Here is an 8,094-nt window from a genome sequence, read left to right as displayed (position 1 = left end):
AAACAGGGTTAAGTGATGTGCCCAGGGTCACACAGTTGTCTGAGGCCAGATTTGAACTCAGGAAGATGAATATTCTTGACTCCAGACCAGGCACTCTATCCACTATACCATCCAACTGCCCCAAAAATGTAGGTGATATAAAAACAAAATATTTTTAAATTAAAAGAAGAAAAAGGGGCTGCTAGGTGGCGTAGTGGATAATGTACCGGCCCTGGATTCAGGAGTACCTGAGTTCAAATCCGGACTCAGACATTTTACACTTACTAGCTGTGTGACCCTGGTCAAGTCACTTAACCCCCATTGCCAAGAAGAAGAAGAAGAAGAAGAAGAAGAAGAAGAGCACCAAAGATAAGATTGATGCTTATTGCTTGGGGAATGGCTAAACACATTCTGGTCTACAAATACAATGGGATATTACTGTGTCATGAGAAGTAATAGATATATTGATTTCAGAGAAGCATGGAAATACATGAACTGATATAGAATTCATGCAGAATCAAGAAAACAATATATACAATAACTACAACAATGTAAATGGAAAGTATAGCAACCACAAAATGATCAAAAGTGAATGTTGTGAAATTACAAAGAATACACGTGGACACAGAAAAGAAACACCCCCTCCCCACCCTTTTGCAGAGGGTGGAGGACCACAGATATGGCATGTTGCAGATATTTTCAGACTTTTTCAATGTATTGACCACTTTTGCTCATTTTTTTTATTTGTTTACATGATGCTTCTCTGGAAGGATGAGAGGAACAATGAAAGAAATTTTTGTAATATAAAAGCAAAAGGTATCAAGCAAACTTTTGTAAGAAATAAAAAAGTCAATGGGCAGCTAGGTAGCCCAGTGGATAGAGCACTGGCCCTGGAGTCAGGAAGACCTGAGTTCAAATCCGGCCTCAGACACTTCACTTGTAGTAGCTGTGTGACCCTAGGCAAGTCACTTAACCCCAATTGCCTCACCAAAAAAAGTAATAATAATAAAATAAAACAAAACAAAATAAAAACAATAAAATAAAAAAGTAAATTGCATATGTGACATTCATCAAGTCAATTATGTCTTTGGACCTAACTTTCCTCTTTTGTAAAATCAAAAGATTAGCCTAGATTATTGCTGAAGTCCCTTCCAACTTTGGAGAGAGAGAGAGAGAGAGAGAGAGAGAGAGAGAGAGAGAGAGAGAGAGAGAGAACATTTATTAAGCACTTACTGTGTGCCAGGCACTGTACTAAATGATAGGGATATAAAAATAAGAAAATAAGAATGTCCTTATTTGAGGAACTTACATTCTCAAAGGGCAGTACAAAGTATACAAGGGTGTGGGAAAAGGAAGTATCCGTAAAAAGAGCAACATAATTCATGTAGAGGTAGAACAGGTGAAAAAAAACTGAGATGGAAATGAAGTGAGAAGCGTGGCATTGTATCTTCTTAAATGATGGTTCAAGGGAGGGACTCACCAATTAAATAGTAGGCCTCAAGGTGCAGGCATTCTCAGTGGCCTAGGCAGATGGTGTAGAGGAGACAATGATCTTGTGAATTAACCAAGGACAGAAGAATGCCAAAGTGAAGAAGAAAAAAAGAATCCTCAAAAGTGAGATTTCAAATTCTTGTCCTATGCATGACCCATACTTAAAAATAATAAATTGGTGCTTAAACTTGTTCATTCTAGAATGCAATGAACCAGGAACAGGCTATTATCACTTATGAATCGAGCCACCACCTCCTAAATCCTAGGAAGGGAGGAGGCATTTTCATTCAATTTAATAAACATTTCTGAATTCTCTCTTGCATGCTAGGGAAATTAAAGCAAAAATGACACTATTTCTGTCCTCAAGGAGCTGACTTTCTAGTGATAGAAGAGGATACATAACACGGAGAAGTAAATAGCAGATATTTCTTTCAACCTTAAAAATCCTTATAGTCTCTCTGGGCAAATTGTACTTCATATGTGACTCAATCTTCCTGTAAACAGCAGCATTATTATCTGAGCAATTACCTCTTTAATACATTGCTGCAATTATTAATTGACTTTTTAGGAAATCTTTTGCTTGGGGGTATCTTCATAGGAAGCTGCATTGGAAACCTTTTTCTAAATAAACATAGATATAGATTCAAGATACATAATTGTATTTTTCTTATTAGTCAAGTCTTCAGTCTTCCTGTAGCTTTTAGTAATATTAGCTGCAGGGTTCTTCTGATCTCTGTGTCTCTCCCTTTCTCTTTTTCTTACTCTCTCCTTTTTTTTTTATTACTCTGAGAAAAAAAATTCTGAAATTTCAGTTCCTCTCTCCTAAAGACCTGATCATAAAATAGGTATAACCAAAAAGAAATTAGCTGACTAGTATAAGGCAGTGACACCCTCGTTAATAGAGCATTAAAAGAAGTCAAGAAGACCTGGGAAAAAATCTACCTCACAAACTTCCAACATGTTTGTTCCTGGATAGCCATTTAACTACTCCATTCCTCAGTTTTTTCAGCTAGAAAATGGTACTGCTAATAGCAGTTGAAGTTCAGATACATTTCAAGAGGCAGTTGGTTAGTTATTGTCATTTGTGCTTAAAGAGGACCAAAATGGCATCACTATCTTGAAGTCAAGATACAGTGTGTCTAACTCTGGCTGATCAGATCAATATAGGTTTGAAAGGCTCTACCACAGGTTGGGCACAAATAGTCCATCTGAACATTTGAAATGGAGTTGTCTCTCAATTCGCACATTTCATCTTTCTTTTGAACTACTATAATTCTGCTTTGCTCAAAGGACATAGTGCCTTCTTTGATATCAGATTTTCAGAGATAGTGGAGGATAGAAAGACATGAGATGCTATGATCCATACGGGCACAAAGAATCAAACAGGATGGAATGATTTGAATAAAAACAAAGTATCACTTACTTCATACATAGATATCGTTGCAAAGATCTAGTGAAGTAATGTGTGTAAAACACTGTAAATATAAACTATAGAGGTGGTGTTGTGTAGTGGCTAGAAAACCCTTCACAAAACAAGAAAAACCTACTTTCAAAGGCCCACTCTGCCACATCATGACTTTGTAGCCTTAGGCAAGTCACAAGCTTTCAGTGCTCTAGGCAATCCTCAAAGACTAAGTTATAGAGACTGGATGATTGATATTGGTAGAGGGAGTCCCTTTAATTAAGAGTTTCCTATGCTAATGAAATCATTGTACTGGTGTCTATGCTATTATTGTTGGTCCAGAGCCATCCCACAGATACAAGTCCATTTCATTCCCTTCTTAGGTTGCCTTTAAGAAACCAATCACACAGCCTGTGTTCTTCAAATATACTTCCGCAAATACAGTTAGAGGCTGCAAAGGTATTGAATATATGATTTGTACTCTTACCTATTTCTCTATTTCATCTGTTTCTAATATATCCTCTTGATAAATGTCTATCCCTTCTTATGAGTCTGGCTTTTGCCTGATTTGGTATAGAGTCCCACTGGCCCATGTTGGAATTGAAATGTATGATGTCTTATTGTTTGCCTTATATACCCAGAAGTCCAAGCACTGAGTTTACTTTTATAAATGAAATATGGAAGGCAAACAAGAAACTTGTTGGGAGATGGTTGTATGAGGATATAGCTTGAACAGAAGTGGGTAGCATGAAGTCTCTGTGACTTGATGCCTCAGCTTATATATCCCTGGATCTCTAGGCATGGCCTCGAGGTCCCCCCTTCTCATTGTCCATGGGTATTCCATAGAATCTACATGTGATATCTTTAATAAAGCAACAGAGCCCACAGAACCAAGGTGATCCAACTCCATCTACCAAAAAACAACAACAACAACAAAAAGATTACTGCTATATACTTCATTCAGCATGAATGAGATTTGGCTTTGAGGCTTTCTGGCCAGTAACCAAGATGATCCAAAAGCCAGGGGCCAGGGGAGTTAATTCCAGAAGAAACAAGTATTGAGGAAGTTGACTCAACAGAATCTGAGCCAATGACAACAACATATTAAGTGCATACTCACAAGCCATGTTTTTCAAAAAAATGTTTCTTCAGTGAAAGCAAAACAATACAAAACAAAAATGTCTGAATGCCTAGAAATAGCTATATCCCAGGCTCCATTGTTTTCCTGGCAAACATGAGTAGAATTCAGGCATTTCTTGGAATCATACCCATTCTAGGGAACAGTGAACCAAAAGCCAAAACAGGGTGATTTTATTATACTCCTTATCTCCCTGTGTGTAGAGATACAGCCACACAGGGAGAAAGACCACCTCCTCTTTTCCACTGGTATGGATACCTATTCTAATTTATTATGCAAATTAATTTGCTGTGACCCACTGCTGAAGTTAATTCTCAGTTTGGGAATTAATTGAGCTTAGAGCTGGACTCATGACAGACCATCCCCATCATGGCCAACCCGAGCCCAGGACAGACGACAATTTCAACTTTACTAGCTTGATATTCAGCATAATCAATGCATGTCAGCTATGAAGCCTTGGCTGCCTATGCTTAGACCCATTTGCAAGGTTGGCTGAGGGCCTGCTCACAAAATGGGATGCAAGTTCTACTAGGGCACAAGTGTCGACCAAAGATCATTTCAAACAAGAAACTTGCATCATTTTGCAAGTGCCACCATACTGAATAAAAAAAAGACCTTGCATCTTTTAATCCCACATTGCTGACAAATGGCTATTTACATCTATCTGATGAGACCTTCAGCCTCTTGGGAACTTTTATGTAATGACTTACTGTGATCTCTTTTATCCTTTTAATTTGGCATTCTTGTTATACTTTTCAAACAGGAAAAAGGCAAGAAAGTTTATGAATGTTAACAGTCAAAGTAAATATCCATACCCTAGTTTCCTGTTAAGTCTTTCTTTGAGGTGGGGTAGGGAGAATATAAAAAAATTAATATCTTCAAGTCCCCAGAAACAAAATAGAACAGTACATCTTATACCTTCAACTGAAATCCTTTAAGATAGTCTCCTATGAATTTAGTAAAATAAATGAAGAAAGTTTTTAAAGTTAAATGTCAATGAAAATCAATGAAAATTGGCATTGATTAGATCTCTTGACAAGGAAAAATAAAGGATTACCATACCAGTCATTCTAAAACTGAAGCCTTTGTGTTTGCTTTTTCTTAAGATTTTGATAACTGAACTTCAATATGATTGGTTAGTTGTTAATCCTATGCATTTCATTTTATACATTTAAAAGCATTCTTACAAGAAGGGGTCCATAGGCTTTACCAGAATATCAGAGAGGTCAATGACCACAATTAAAAAAAAATAAAAACAATAAAAGAATGCCTGTCCTATATAAAGAAAAACCAGGTATTTACAAATTCCCAGGCATATGTTGTAACAGTGAATAATGTGTAGTCCTGTTTCTTTCCCCATTTTGTTATTGAGGGAACTCAATTTGAAACTGGGCAAAGGAAAACCTTGATGGAAGTTATTACTGATGGTTATTGATTTCCTAATCACCTCAGGAAAGGGGCTCTAAGGTTAAAAGTGAGCACACATTCCAAATAAAATGACCCCATTGTCAATTTTGCCTTTCAGTTTTCACTTTAATACTTGTGCGCGCACGCGCACACACACACACACACACACACACACACACACACACACACACACTTCCTTCCTTCTTTTTTGCCTTAGTCATTTGTTACAGAGTGGAAAATATTACTGAGGAAACTCAATGGGAAAAATGTTGTGGCAGTATGTTATAGCAGAATGATCACTGGATTTCTCCCTCTGAAGACCTGCATTCAAATCTCAGCTCTGACATTAATTTATTTAGTGTCTGTGGTCTTAATTGACCCATTGTTAGTTATTTCATCTCTACAAAGATGTGACTGAGGGGTGGGAGGAAACAATATAATGATGGCATACAGGGGAGCCCTCTTGAGGTAAAGATGATATGTCGATTCAACAATCTCACAAAATCTCTCATGTTTTATTGTTTGCAGTTCTTATGCAAGTATTTTATGTTTAAATATTTGCCACTGTATGCATCTTTTTATATTTTATAAATTTTTTTCTTTTTTTAAGAGGAAATAAATCGCTGTTATATACCTAAATCTACACAATACATTGATCATCTTTTACTCCACACTTGAAAATCCTAACATAAGACAAACCTAAAATTAAAATGATTTTTCCCCCTGGGGTTATTAGGTAGGGACATAAAGAGCCAGAGAATATGGGGGAAAAAAAAAAGATATCTCTCTTTTTGGGGTCAGGCTCCTCCAGAGCTGAACTTTTTTTTCTTTTAAGTCATAAACATTTCTGCTTATAGTTTTGGGTTCCATTTTTTATCCCTCCTTCCCTCCCTCCCCTCTTCCCTCCCTGAGGTGGTAAGCAATCAGATATGGGTTATACATGTACAATTATGTAAAACATTACCATATTAGTCATTTTGTACAAGAAAATTTAATAAAAGAAAAAAATGAAAGTGAAAAATATTATGCTTCAGTCCATAACATCAATATCCATTCTTTCTTTGGAGGTGGATAATATGTTTCATCAATAGTCCTTTGGGATTGTCTTGGATCATTGTATTGTGGAGAATAGTTGTCATTCACAATTCTTCATCAAACAATATTGCTGTCAGTGTGCACAATGTTCTCTTGGTTCTGCTCACTTCACTATACTTCAGTTCATATAAGTCTTCCCAGGCTTTTATGAAGTCATCCTGCTTGTCATTTCTTATAGCACGATAATATTCCATCACCATCATATATGACGGCTTGTTTAGCCATTCCCCAACTGATGGGCATTCCTTGATTTCCAATTCTTAGCTACCACAAAAAGAGCTCCTACAAATGTTTTTGTACAAATAGATCTTTTTCTCTTTTTGGCCATGTCTTTGAGATATAAGTCTAGCAATGATATTGATGGATCAAAGGCTATGCACAGTTCTATAGCCCTTTAGGCACAGTTTCAAATTGCTCTCCAAAATAGTTGGATCTTTCGGGACTCAACCAACAGTGGATTAGCTTCCCAGCTTTCCCACATCCCCTCCAACATCCAATATTTTCCTTTTTTGTTATATTTGCCACTCTGATAGGTGTGAAGTGATACCTCAGAGTTGTTGTAATTTGCATTTCTCTGATCAATAGTGATCTAGAAAATTTTTTCATATGATTATAGATAGCTTTGATTTCTTTGTCTGAAAACTATTTATATCCTTTGATCATTTATCAATTGGGGAATGACTTGCATTTTTATAAATTTGACTCAGTTCTCCATATAATTAACAGATGAGGCCTTTATCAGAGATAGTTGTTTCAAAAATTCCCAGTTTTCTGCTTCCCGTGTAATTTTGGTCACATTAGTTTTGTTTGTGCAAAATTTTTTAAATTTTATGTAATCAAAATTATCTATTTTACATTTTGTTTTACTCTCTAAATTCTTCCTCTGCAGAGATGAACTTCTTCAAAACTGTAGTCCAGAGCGGAAAGCAACCATAGTAGGAAAGCTCCAGCACCCTCTTCCCCTGAGGCTCACAGGATAATAAAAGCAACTTTTGTTTATATAATAACACTCAGATTTACAAAGTAGTTTTATCACAACAACCCAGTGGGATAGGAAATGAAAATGCTGTCAACATTGATATCATCATCATCATAATTATGATAATAATAATAATAACAATAATAATTCCCCTTAACTTAGAGACTTATGGTAAAGAAAGTATGCTGCTGCTGCTGCTGCTGCTACATAGTAAGAACCAAGAAAGCAAGGGGCATGTGTGAAAATGGATTTACTGGGGCCATCTGATGAAATATGCTTGGGAACACTTCCTGAGAAATTTCCAGGGACTCAAAGGACACCTGTGACTCAGAGCTGAAGGACTTTTCATTATGAAATGATGCTCTTATTGAACCCTTAACAGGAAGAATCATTCACTTGGTGCGAATATTTAAAGGGCACCTACCCCCTACCTCTTTTTCTATGATCATGTCAGGACTCTCTGCAACTCCACCAGGAGATATGTGGGCAGTCACCCCAGCAGTATGGTGACTGCTTCGTCATAACAGCTAGAGCTGGTCATAGGATAAATGATCTGAGTGAGTATAGGCCATAGGAATACTAGCTGCTTTTTTTCCATTTTGT

Source organism: Dromiciops gliroides, chromosome 2, assembly GCF_019393635.1.
Source record: "Dromiciops gliroides isolate mDroGli1 chromosome 2, mDroGli1.pri, whole genome shotgun sequence".
Lineage (NCBI taxonomy): Eukaryota > Metazoa > Chordata > Mammalia > Microbiotheria > Microbiotheriidae > Dromiciops > Dromiciops gliroides.
This window is presented reverse-complemented; position numbering follows the sequence as displayed.